Below are 13941 nucleotides of genomic sequence, written 5' to 3' on the forward strand. Positions count from 1 at the left end.
CCCCCCGGGTTCACGCCATTCTCCCGCCTCAGCCTCCCAAGTAGCTGGGACTACAGGCGCCCGCTACCGCGCCCGGCTAGTTTTTTTTTTGTATTTTTAGTAGAGACGGGGTTTCACCATGTTAGCCAGGATAGTCTCGATCTCCTGACCTTGTGATCCACCCGCCTCGGCCTCCCAAAGTGCTGGGATTACAGGCTTGAGCCACCGCGCCCGGCCCACCACTGGATTATTTTAAAGCAAATCACGGACATCGTTATCATTTCATTTGTAAATACTGCAACATGGATCTCTAGCGGATAAGCACTCTTTTTTAAAAAAATAACCAAGAACCAACAATCAAACCTAAAGAAATTAAAGAACAATTTTTTAAAATCATCTAATATCCCATCTATGATCCTGTTTCCATATTAAACTTATAAATGCCTTTTGACAGATGGGTTGTTTGAATCCAGATGAAAATAAGGTTCACTTGTTGCACTGGATTGATTTGTCCCTGTCCAACTTTGGTTTCTCCTAGAAACTGACCCGGAGGCAATGATTTCAGTGCAAATGGTTTATTTGGGAGGTGACCCCAGTGAAACTGGTAGGGGAACCAGAAAATGAGACGGAGAGAGGAGCACCAACAAAGGGTGCATTACCGCTGGGGGCAAATGAAGCTCAGTCTCTCTGGGCAACTCTGGAAAACAGTGTGGGGCATCACTGAGAGTTTTCCCAACCCTGGGGGTAGAGGGAAGGAAGCTGGGGTATTTGTCCACCAGCTCTCCACCCATCTTTGGCCGAGCACTGCTTCCAGAGACATTAACTCTCTAGGTCATTAATTCTCCGGCACTCTGCTCCGCTTACCATGTGTAATCTTGGGGAAAGAATAAATGCCCTTGGGGAAAGGGTCACAGGTGTTCCTGGCACACAGCCTCCAGCAAGCTGTAGAGGTAGAAGTGGAGTGAAGGTAGGCAGAACATCAATTGCATCTGCCACAGTCCCTTCAAAGTTTCTTTCATTAACACCACTTCCCCCCCGTCTTTTTTTTCCCATGTATTTACTGAAGAAATGTGGCCTCTTTTAGAATTTCCACATTCTGAATCCAGTGGATTTCATTCCCATAGTGTTGTTTGATATGAACCCCTATCTTCCATACTTTTTTTTTTTTTTTTTTTTTTTGAGAAGGAGTCTTGCTGTATCATCAGGCTGGAGTGCAGTGGCAATCTTGGCTCACTGCAACCTCCGATTCCCAGGTTCAAGCAGTCTCCTGCCTCAGCCTCCCGAGTAGCTGGGATTACAGGTGCGTGCCACCACACTCAGCTAATTTTTGTATTTTTAATAGAGATGGGGGTTTCACCTTCTTGGCCAGGATGGTCTCGGTCTCGATCTCCTGACCTCATGGCCCGCCAGCCTAGGCCTCCCAAAGTGCTGGGATTACAGGCATGAGCCACCGCGCTGGCCCATACTTTCTATAAATTAAATAGTTGGAAGATTGATCAGATCACAATTCTATTTTTTGGCAAGAAACCTACAGGTAAGTCTGTGTCCTTCCTAAACCACTACATAGGAAGTATGGGCTTCTAACAACTAAAGGTTTGCCCGGCTTGAAAGAAGCTTGAGCCCCCTCTCATTGGTTGGTTATGTGGCTTGATTCAGCATATTCCCAAGCCGACCAACTTCTTCCGCATGCCATGGAAGCTGGACAAACATGAAGTGAACAAGTCAGGCTCTGTGTCACTCAAAGGTCTTGCCAGCAGATTTCAAGCAGGGTTTGCTTGTGACTTGGAACAAACATCTGAAGATGGCATTGATTCTTCCACTCCTTACAGCACCTTTCAAACACCAAGCCCCTTCTGAAACCAACTTGTACACCAGAACAGTGCAAGACCACGTGAATTTCTGACTTTGATTGTCAGATGTGTGAATCTATTTACACTTTAGCTACCACGAATTCCAAAGCAGAGAGGTGTTCAGATCCTCTAAATCTTACCTATACCATTTCACAAGAAAAGTCTGCCTTACTGCACTGTAATGCAGACAGTGCAGGCAAAAAAAGAAAGCCAAGACTCTTGAAGGAATGCTAACATTAAATTTAGAGGACAATTCGGTCCAATGAAGTGTTTCATACAAAGTGACAAGTTGAAGTTCTTTAGCCATCGGTATTTAGGAAGGAGCTTCATTGTATTTTGGTTAATTTTCCAAGGTCCTTTCCACTTGCCTCCAATCAAGCTTTTTGCAGAATGGAGTCCACACTGTCCAATTCACTCATTCAAGAGACACTTACTGACCAGGTGAGCTTAGGGACTCTGTCTCCAAAATATACATAAGGACTTGTAATGTCTTACTTTTCTCTGTACCCACAGGCTTCTCCGACTGTCCCCAGCACACATTAGACATTAGACATTAGGTCTTTGTCAGTCATCACTCCTTGCTTCCCACTTTTCACCATGAAGATCTACACCTTCTTTCAGTGCTTCTGTGCTGATGAGAATGGCTTTTCCAAGTTCATTGTTCTTCCCCAACTACTCCCCTTTAACATTTTCCCATTTATTACCTGTTGGGATGTCCAGGTAAGGCACATATTAGCTGGTTTGCATATTATCCCAGCAAAGATTCAATCCATTCATTCATCTTCTGATTTAAGAGAGTCCTCAATGTCTATGACACTGCTCATTGGGAAAATGGTCTTATCCACTTAAAAGCTCCTGACCAGTATGTAACTAAAAGTAAACAAATTCCAAAGGATGATATTGCCCTTGTGAGAGCTTGGTCTCTTTTCCCTGATGTGCAGGTGCTATCCTGCCCAGGTAAAAAGCCGGTGACCACTGTCATATACTGTGCTAGGCTGAACTAGGTTGTAGGGGGCCAACTGTGACATCACAGAGGCAACGCATCACTTCAGGGCCAAGGAAATGAGCACTCAATTCCTGTTTGTCTTCAGGGCACCCTTTGCCCTTGGTGGATATTTGAGACTCACAAATAACATTTCCTATCCATGACATTTACCAGAAAAAAAAAAATTGTAATCTGGCCACCTTGGCTTCCTCTCTGAGAGGAGGCTGAGCCCTCCTGATGAGTCCTCAGTGTCCCTCTGGCATTTACCCACCAGTGACTGGCATATAAGAAGTCACTGGGACAATGCAGTGTGTAAGAGCAAAACCTCTGCTAATGAGGGTCAGCAGAAAACAAAACAAAACAAAAAAATGCAAAATCACTAAAGGGGCAGTGTTAACACAATCCCACAGCAGAAGGAAGCCAGTTTAGACCCACAGAGAAGGGGAGTCCAAACGCCAAGCGCAGAGACCCCTAAGGGGCCCCAACCTCATCCATCCCCCTGAGGTCGGTTCCCACACAAGGTCGTCAACCTCCTCCCAATCTCTTAGCTGACCTCTGTGGGCCATACAACTCTGTCACCAACGATGCGATTCCCCCTGCCTGGCAAAAATGCCCAGGCCACAGAGACAGTATTTGGTTCCCTTTTATCCATCTATCTATCTATCAACCATCTATCATCTATCATCTATCTGTCATCTATCAGCTTCTGACAATTCCTACTAAACTGCACCAACAATAGGCACAAACTTGTCCCACAGGCTGTTCTCTATTCCCTAAATAGGCCTAACTTCCCCACCTGCATTCACCTGGAAAGGTTCAGCCTCTTCATTTTAGAGATAGAGGCCCAGAGGGGTTAGTGACTTTCCCAAGATCACACAGCAGAAGCAGGCTGAAATCCAAAAGTATTGTGCCCTAAGGACACTGGACTATTTAATACTAAAGGATCTTTATGTTTTTAGTTATAGAAGAATAATGTCATTTGCAAACATAAACTTGCCCTTGGGCTAGCAAATGCTGGCTATGGATGGGGTAACAGTTCCCGCAGGAGGTGGGGTGGTTAGGGAGAGTCCTTAACCCCATCAAAGGAAGCAGTAAAGATCCTGGAAAAGCAAACCGGATGAGGGTGGAAACGGGAAATGGGACCAGGATGGGGAAGTGAAGGTTCACAGCAGTTACTCCTGGATCATGGAAATTTGAGGTGGTTTTTACCTTCTTCCTTTAGGTTTACTGTGCAGCTTGAGTTTTCTTCACATGTAGGTATTCATTGACATGAATAAGAAAAGCAGATCAATGAGCATGATTCCCAGAGTCAAACCCAAGAACCAGCTTCATGACCTTCGAGTCACAAAAGATGTAACACCTGCCTGTCAGAATGTAGTCAGAAGAAATGAAGCCTTCCATAAACTGAAAAACAGATGGCTATCTATTACAAGGCACCCATTCTGCTACACAAGCTGAGCTGCCATAAGCTGCTAGCACAAGCAAAGCTGGACTCTCAGGACCCCCATTCAACCCTGGTGCACAGCACTATAGCTTCAGAACTATCCAGAATCTTTGTCCAAAAGCCAACACTGTCTTCTGGGTCAGGGAGGCAGATCAGCAACAGTGCCTGGATGCTCACTTAAGTCCCATGAAAACTAATAAAAGTGAAGGGAAGGGGTAGCAGCAGTTATGAACAATACAACGTTGGCCATATGCCCGAATCAGAAGGATCCTCTACTGACAGGAAGGAATTCAGATGTATAGTCAGTGGCTAGTGAACATCAGCCACAAAACCCAAAGTGGCTGCAGAGGTAGCTGGGCAGGGGGTGACAACTGTGCCACATGGAAGGGAGCACACGGTCCTGCAGCAGATTTGTGTACTTACCATATAATTTTCCAGCAGGCGGCTGTCAAATCACCAGCTCTCACCAACTCAGGATAGGAGAGTTTTCCCATGCATGGAAGTAAAGTGTATTGAGGAAGAGGCGTCTTTTTCTAATTCATGCAAAGAGCACCACATTGGCTAACGGTGACCCACAGACACCCTGACCCCATGGACTGCTCCTCCACAAAAACCTCATGGAATCCCATCCAAATGACATAAGCACTCCCAGGTCAAGTCTCTTGGTCTCCCCAATAACTTTAGTTCCACATTCATCACAAATCTGCAGCTCCTAGGCAGGAACTCAGCCTGGTGCACAGATGCCCAGGCTAACTGCATTATGAGGCATGCAACCTCCTCACCAGGCAGGTATATGGATCCATGAAAGACTGGTCAGAGCCAGCCTCGGGTTCTGCAGGACCCACATCTATTTTTTATTTATCAGAAATGGATAGTGAGAGAAGAGGCCAGGCACAGTGGCTCACGCCTGTAATCCCAGCACTCTGGGAAGCCAACGCAGGCAGATCATGAGGTCAGGAGATCAAGACCATCTTGGCCAACATGGTGAAACCCTATCTCTACTAAAATACACACACACACAAAAAATAGCCAGGCTTGGTGGCGAGTGCCTGTAATCCCAGCTACTTGGGAGGCTGAGCCAGGGGAACCGGTTGAACCCAGGAGGCGGAGGTTGCAGTGAGCGGAGATCACGCCACTGCATTCCAGCCTGGCAACAGAGCAAGACTCCGTCTCAAAAAAAAAAAGAAAGAAAGAAAGAAAAAAAAAGAAATGGACAGTGAGAGGAGAGAAAAACTGTCAGCCAAAAAGAGTTTCCTGGGATGGGACGCAGACCAGGAATATCCCATTGGCGGTGCCACCAACTCAGCCCCTGGCCTCAGATATGAGAAGGCATTGTGCCAGGGTCAGTGGTACACTGTAAATAGCCAGTGTATCATGTCCGTGTGCCAACACTAGGTCTATTCATGGATAAGGAAGGAGAAACACAACAGTCTGATGCCTATGACCAGAATTTGAAGCATAAGAGGACAAAAACAGTTCCTCAAAAAAAAAGCAAAAACATTCCTGCACATAGATTTGTTGCAGGAAAGTATAGAAACTTCTTTGTGCCCAATAGAAAATAAGGGCACATTCCCCCAAAATAGTCCACATACCAAACACAAGAGGCAAACATATCAAACAGTAGACTGAGGGAAAAAGGAGACTGCAGAGAAAATAAAAACATGGTACCCAAATTATAAGACATGCAAGGCACAGAGGAACACACTGAAGATGAATAAGAGGAAACAATCAGGCCAAGCTAAAAGATGGGACGACTGAACTAGTCATGTTATCAAATTGATGTCATTGCGGGAAAAGAACAAGAAGGAACAAGAAAGAAAAAAAACAGGTAAACTGGTTAAAAATTCTTCAAGATTAAAACATTTAAGAATAACCCAGCAATTCCACCAAGGGTATATACTCCAAATAATTGAAAACAGGATGCAAATACTTGTACATGAGTATTGTATGGACTGAATATTTATGTCCTCCCAAATTCATTTGTTGAAGCTCTAACTCCTAATATGGTTGTATTTGGAAGCCGGGCTTTGGGAAGGTTATCAGATTCAGAAGAGGGACAAGGGTAGGGACCCCATGATGGGACTGGTGTGCTTATAAAGAAAAGAAAGAGAAGCCAGAGTGCTCTCTCTCTCTCTCTCAAAGTGCGCTCTCTCTCTCTCTCTCTCTCTCTGCCATGTGAAGACACAGGGAGAAGGTAGCCATCTGCAAGCCAGTAAGAAGGCCCCTTCCAAGAGCCAAATTTTCCAGTGCCTTGATCTTGAACTTCCCAGCCTCCATAACTGAAAAATAAACAACTGTTATTTAAGCCACCCAGTTTCCAGTATTTTGTTATAGCAGTCTGAGCTGACTAGGGTAAGTATTCACTGCAACACTATTCCCAATAACTAAAAGGGAGAAAAATCCAAATGTCCACAATGGATAATTGAATAGACAAATTATAGTATATTTATACAATGGAGTATTATTCAGTCATGAAAAGGAATAAAGTACTGAAACAGGCTACAATATGGATGAATATCAAAAACATTGTGCTAAGTAAAAGAAGCAAAACACAAAAGGTCACATATTGTACAATTCCATTCATACAAAATATACAGAATAAGTAAATCCACAGAGACAGAGGATAGATTCGTGATTCCCAGGAGCTGGGTGGAGGGGGAAATGAGGAGTAACTGCTTAAAGAGTATGAGGTTTTACTTTGGGGTGATGAAAATGTTTTCAAACTAGATAGAGATGATCATTGTACAACACTGTGACTGTACTAAATGCCACTGAATTATCCATCTTAAAATGGCAAACTTTATGTTACGTAAATTTCAATTTTTAAAAAAAGCAGTATAAGAGACATAACTACCAAATGCAATGTATGGTCTTTGGTTAGATCCAGGTTTGTACAGGCTGGCCATAAAAGACATTTGGGGAAGATTAGGGAAATTCGAATATAGGCTGGGCATTAAAGGACATAAAAAATCATTGTTAGGTGTGATAATAGTAGCATGGTTAAGTAGAGAAAGGCCCTTATTTTTCAGACGTGCATACTGAAGTATTTGAGAATGAAATGTTATGTAGTCTGTTAAAATGCTTCAAGAATAAAACAAGATAAAGCAAAGATGGCAAAATGTTAACACCTGTTAATCTATGTTATGGGGTAGAGGTATTCATAGTGTTTTTCTCTTTAGTTTTCTGTATATATATATATATATAATTTCTCATAATAGGAAGTAAAAAACAAATCCACAGGGTAGTCAGTAAAAAGTAAACTTCTGGCTAGGCATGGTGGCTCATGCCTATAATCTCAGCACTTTGAGAGACCAAGGAGGGAGAATGGCTTGAGCCCAGGAGTTCGAGACCAGCCTGGACAATACAGGGAGACCTGACTCTATTAAAAAATGCAAAAAAAAAAAAAAAAAACCAGCCAGGTGTGGTGGCATACGCCTGTACTTCCAGCGACTTGGGAGGCTGAGGCAGGAGGACTGCTTGAGCCTGGGAGGTGGAGGCTACAGGGAGCCATGATCATGCCACTGTACTCTACCCTGGGCAACAAAGCAAGACCCCACCTCAAAAAAATAAATGAATAAATAAACTTCACACACTTTACAATGCTAAAAAATGCAATCAATGGAAAAAGAGGAGAATTCAGAAACGGAGCAAAAAATTACCTAAAAACAAAAATCATCGCAAAGAACACAACACTTTTTTGTTATTCTTCCCAGATTTGTTAAGGCAACTACATTAACAGATGAAGGAACACGGAAGAAACATCCAACCCATGTATAACTATTTCCTCCCAAAATAAAACTCACACAAATCGTATCCAAACAATAAATAAGCACTTACCAGAAAAACAACTTTCCTCAGTTGAAAACAGACTTTTTCAGTTTGCATGGTTCATCGCATATTCAGCAAAATCAATGGAAAGAGATTCACTGTTAGACATGTTCTGGTGACATATTTTAGTCTCAAGGACACATAAGGAGTCACCAGAATTCAAAGGTGAGAAAATAGGAGAGAGAGAGATTATCCGCAAGGGAATACAAACCAGGATGGCCTCAATATTTACCCCCAACACGAGGTTTTGGAAGATAATGCAGCAATATCTACATTTTAATATTTAAACACTTGTGACTTTAAAACTACTATATTAAGAAACATTGTTGTTCTCAACAGAAGGCAACCAAAAAAAATGTTTTAAATATGCAAAGTCTCAGAAAACATATGGTGTACCCTTCTTGAAGAATGTACTTGAAAATGTGCTTCATGTCAGAGACAGTTGGAAAACCTAAGAACTCAAAATGGCAAAGTGAGCATCAACTAAGTTTAATATAAATGCATGCATAATTTACAACAGGGTTATGAAGAGAAATACAAAAGAAAATCACTGAGGTTATTTGTGAAATGCTGACTTGAATAGTACTAGATTGGATTGCCAAAAGCCTCAGGAAATGGAAGAAAAGACAAGACATACAGAAAAACAATCAAAACAAAGAAATGTGGGATTGTCTATCAGGGAGAGTGAAAAAAAAAAACTATTTTTACTGACTTCACCAATTTCATAAATATAGATTTAATACGGATTTTTAAAAAACTTAATAGGATCCACTACTAGAATTAGAAATGGCATAACTATGATCCAAACAAAAGTACAAGTTAAAAGTAAATGTAATGATAATGTAAAGACAGAACTGAAAGCAAAAAACAAGGAAAACGAAACGGCAGATGACAAGACATACCACTATGTCAATAGTACATGTGGTTTAGATTTCCTCATTAAATAATAGGCAAAGACAATCAAAATTGGTTCAAACATAAATTACCTGCTCCTTAAAAACACTTTAAAGTAACACCACAGTATTACACCAAAAGATGAGGGCAAATGTGAGGAAAAAATTAAATTAGGAGGCAATATTTGTATCATTCTGAGTATAAGAAGGCGGCAGAAAACGGGGTTAAAGAGGGTCACTTGAGATTGCTGAAAGATACAATCAGTAGTGGAGCCTTGTAAACACTGAAGCTTTTGCATCAAGACATGGTAAGCCATTAAAACACACAAAGATGACAATAGGCTCTTGATTCAAAACACAGATCTCAGTCCTTTTCTCTCTAGCACCAACATTCTCCCTGGAACGGCCATAGGACTATAAAACCGGGAAGTATCTAGATCAGCTTTACAAACCAGGACAACTCCCAACTACCTGGCAGCAGCTTTGAGAAATTTCTGAAAGACAGAAAGCAGGCAGGAATTTCTAAGGATTGATCTCACTGGTCATTCTGGCACACACGGTGGGACATAAAAAGGGCCATGGGGGTGGGAATCCTACAGATGCCCCTATCAACAGCACTTGTGGTAGTTACTGATAAGGGTAGCATGACTTCTCTAACTTTGGGCAGACCCACAAAAAGAAAAGGAACTCTTGGCACGGCAAGGAAAGAAGCCCTACCAGAGATTTCCTCTGGCTGCATCTATTAATTTCTATGAATATTGAGTGTCTACTGTGTGACAAGTACTGGGGCTGGGAACACAAAAGTAAACAAATCACACAGGAAGCCTGTCCTCACCATGATGGTGCTATCTAACACATAGCCACTGGCCACATGTGGCTTTTAAATTTACGTTTTAATTTACCAAAAGTAAATACAAGTTTAGAAATCCATCTCACTTGCACTAGCCACATTTCTAATGCTCAGTAGTCGTGCATATTGAGTGGCTATCATACCAGGCAGCTCAGATCCAAGAACATTTCCATCAGCACAGAAAGTTTGCACTGGGCCACACTGGTCCAGAGCAAGGCCCTCCATTTGCAACCTTCCTTTGAGAAAGCTAAACTATCAATCTGAAGCTCTCCCTTCTCACTCTGTCTGGGCTAACAACAGACTATATCTCACCTGCTGAAACTAGACACACTAAAGTCACTTTCTTTGAAGAGCACAGGAGAAAATAATCCAACACATGAAGAAACTCAGTCATTTAAAATAAGAGAACCAATTGGAGAAATCAAAGTAAGTATGACCATAAGAAACAAACTCATAGAAGGCAAGGGAAGGAAAAGTCAAAACAGTGCACTGATTCCGATTTCCAGGCTGGATTCCTGATGACATTGCCCCCTGGAAGAAGGAAAAATTGAGATCAAGATTTCTATTCCTAGAACAGAATTGTTCACACTAAAAATGGTATAGCATAGAAAAACCAGCTTGCATATCAAAGGAAACCAAATCAGAGACTTAGAAGGCAAACTTGAGAAAATTCTCTCAAAACTTAAGAAGGCTCGGCTGAGCACGGTGCCTCACACCTGTAATCCCAGCACTCTGGGAGGCTGAGGCGGGTGGATCACCTGAGATCAGGAGGTCAAGACCACCCTGGCCATGATGAAACCCCATCTCTACTAAAAATACAAAAAATTAGCCTGGCATGGTTGTGCGTGCCTGTAATCCCAGTTACTCGGGAGGCTGAGGCAGGAGAATCACTTGAACCCAGGAGGCAGAAGTTGCAGTGAACCGAGATCGCGCCACTGCACTCCAGCCTGGGCAACAACAGCAAAACTTTGTCTCAAAAAAAAAAAAAAAAAAACTTAAGAAGGCTCAACAGATTAGTATGTTTGTAGAAAGAAAAGAGATTTGGAAAATAAACCTTGTGGAAGGCAGTATACATTAATAACAAGATTTCCACTGGTATAGAAAAGAACAGAATGTATAAAAAGTAAGGTCTACTTTATATCTCAAAAAATGGATTTAATTTGTGACAAAAACTGCAAACTGTAAAACAATACACAAAAAAGCTTGCAACAACCACAAAGGATCAGATAAATAAACCATTACAAGATACATGATGATGAATTAATATATTTAATATATAAAGGTAAATTTGAAAATGACAATTTAAAAATGGAAAACATCAAAAGGCAATTCACAAAAGAAATGCAAATGATCAGCAAATACGTAAAATCAATATATACAAATTTTTTAAATAGATCACAAGAGCAAACATTTCAAAAGATTGGCAAGACCCAGTGTTGGCAAGGAAATGGCAAACAGAAACTCTGACAGAAACACTATTGGTGAGAAGACAAATTGCTTATCTTTCTGTTAAGTAATAAATTGGAAATGACTCCCCCCTCTTTACTGCCATCTTCTTTTAATAAGAAAATTTAAAATGACTCCTTCCCACAACAGATTTCAGTGCCTCTCTAGTGGTTTTTTGTAATATTTACCTTTCAAGTAGAACTGTCTCCAGTAGAAAATATTAAATCCAAGAGCACAGCCTTTTGGAGAGAGAAATAGCAAGAGTAGCTTTCTTTCAATGCAACCCAAATTACATATTTCTCTGCACATGTCAAAAGAGGTGTTTTGTCAGGGAAAAAAAATGATCAATCCTTTAGTCTCCAAAATCTTTGTACAGGGTTAGGGAATGAAGTTCTGCCATCATAATGCACCACTGTGCTCTTTCAGATATATGATTAAAGATTGCATTGCTTCCTTTTGCCAACCTGAAATTTCAGCTCTTAAGAAATATTTTCGCCTGGTTTAATGTAACTCAAGTCAAGTACAAATAAAGCAAGCCATTTCTGAAGAGAACTAAACCAAACCAGCAGGGAGAAGTAGCAAGTTAAATGCAGCTCCACCTCAGTAAAACAAAGCTGACAAATTACTAGAAATCCATTGCCCACCTAATGCCCTAGTGTCAAATCTCCTGATTCCTAAAGTCATCTGTTGAAAAACAATTTCAGCAAATAATTATTTCAGCATGTTTCCACTCCCTGTGATAGGAATTATTTCTCTCTTTTTTTTCTTTTCTTTTTTTTTTTCTTTTCTTTCTTTTTTTTGGAGACAGAATCTCTCTCTATCCCCCAGGCTGGAGTGCAGTGGCACGATCTCAGCTCACAGAAACCTCCCCCTCCTGGGTTCAAGCGATTCTCCTGCTTCAGCCTCCCGAGTAGCTGGGATTACAGGTGGCTGCCACCACGCCCGCTAATTTTTGTATTTTCCATAGAGACGGAGTTTCGCCATGTTGGCCAGCCTGGTCTCGAACTCCTGACCTCAGGTGATCCACCCACCTCGGCCTCCCAAAGTGCTGGGATGACAGGTGTGAGCCACCGTACCCATCCAGCAATTATTTCTCTTTTTTTTTTTTTTTTTCTGAGACAGAGTCTCGCTCTGTTGTCCGGGCTGGAGTGCAGTGGCCGGATCTCAGCTCACTGCAAGCTCCGCCTCCCGGGTTTATGCCATTCTCCTGCCTCAGCCTCCCGAGTAGCTGGGACTACAGGCGCCCGCCACCTCGCCCGGCTAGTTTTTTGTATTTTTTAGTAGAGATGGGGTTTCACCGTGTTAGCCAGGATGGTCTCGATTTCCTGACCTCGTGATCCACCCGTCTCGGCCTCCCAAAGTGCTGGGATTACAGGCTTGAGCCACCGCGCCCGGCCTATTTCTCTTAATCCAAAAAGAACAAACAGGCACCAGGCAAGAAGGCACGCACCAATAAATGTACAGCTGCCTCTCAATATCCATGAGGGATTGGTTCCAGGACTCCCATGGGATACCCAAATCCTTGAATGGTCAAGCCTCTGATGTAAAATGGAGCCGCACTTGCATATAATCTATGCACATTTTTGCATATATAGCACTTTAAATTGTCTCCAGATTACTTATAATAACTAATATAATGTAAATGCTACATAAATAGTTGCTACTCTGTATTGTCTAGGGAATGACAAGAAAAAGTCTGCACATGTTCAACCCAGATGTTTCGATGTTTTTCTCAAATTTTTCTGACCTTCTTTTGGTTGACTCCACAAATGTGGAACCCATGGATACTGAGGGCTGGCTGAACTTCCAAGTTGTATTCCACCTCAGCCACTGTGAGAGGCACAGAGCAGAGGGGAGGCCCGAGCCTTGCAATCCTCCCAGGCTCATGCTGGCCCCACAAGGTAACAACTGTGTGATTTGAAAAGAGTTGCATAATGTCCGTGTGCCTCAGTTTTCTCATCTATAAAATTGGGAAGGCGGCATCTTCTTCATAAACTGTGAGAACTTTATAAAACCTGTAAAGTATGCTGGGTACAGCGGTGCTATTTTATTTTTAGAACAAACAGTGATAAAAATGGAGTTTTGCCATTATTTATTATAACAGTGTAGAAATATGAATTTATATCAACAGACTCCAAAGGAACAAAAAGATGAAAGTAATAATTGAAGGGTGATAGAATTAAAGAGGATGTTTTTAACCCTAAAATAGATTGCATTTTTGTTGTAACAGTTTTCAAATAAATAAAAATTGGGGAAATAATTTGATGCCCAAAGAAACAACTAAGTAGTTTCCATCCAAAGAATCTTCATCTTATATCACAATAAACATGGTAAATTTTATTACACTGACAAAGAACCTGGAGAAACTCAATGAATAATCACAAAATAATAAAAATTAGCATTTATTTGGCAATTACAACATGGCAAGCATTCTACCAAGTGCTCTACACATATCAGTTCAATTCATTCCCATCACAAGTCTGGGAAGGAGGTATTATTATTATCTTCATTTTACAGATGAGGAAACTCAGGCATAATAAGTAGTGTGCCCAAGATCACAGAGTGGGTAGGTGGCAGAGACAGCCTTCCACCTTAGACAGGAGGGCAGATGCTGTCAGTGCCCCACCGATGGCCCCCAGGACTCACTTCTACAAGATCAAGTCTGT

General features: G+C 41.8%; 1 protein-coding gene across 6 annotated transcripts in view; it reads right to left on the reverse strand.

Moving 5' to 3' along the window:
• Nucleotides 1-13941, reverse strand: part of SH3GL3 (SH3 domain containing GRB2 like 3, endophilin A3) — a 167789-nt gene that overhangs the window by 127052 nt on the left and 26796 nt on the right. For 2 of the 6 annotated variants that reach the window (XM_025391824.1, XM_025391820.1), the window contains exon 2: nucleotides 2534-2684. The exons of the other annotated variants lie outside the window; for them this stretch is intronic. The gene's annotated coding sequence lies outside the window, so the exon portion shown is untranslated. The remainder of the gene's footprint in view (nucleotides 1-2533; nucleotides 2685-13941) is intronic. 6 annotated transcript variants of the gene reach the window in all.

The sequence above is a fragment of the Theropithecus gelada genome, chromosome 7b (assembly GCF_003255815.1).
Source record: "Theropithecus gelada isolate Dixy chromosome 7b, Tgel_1.0, whole genome shotgun sequence".
In the NCBI taxonomy this organism is placed as follows: Eukaryota; Metazoa; Chordata; class Mammalia; order Primates; family Cercopithecidae; genus Theropithecus; species Theropithecus gelada.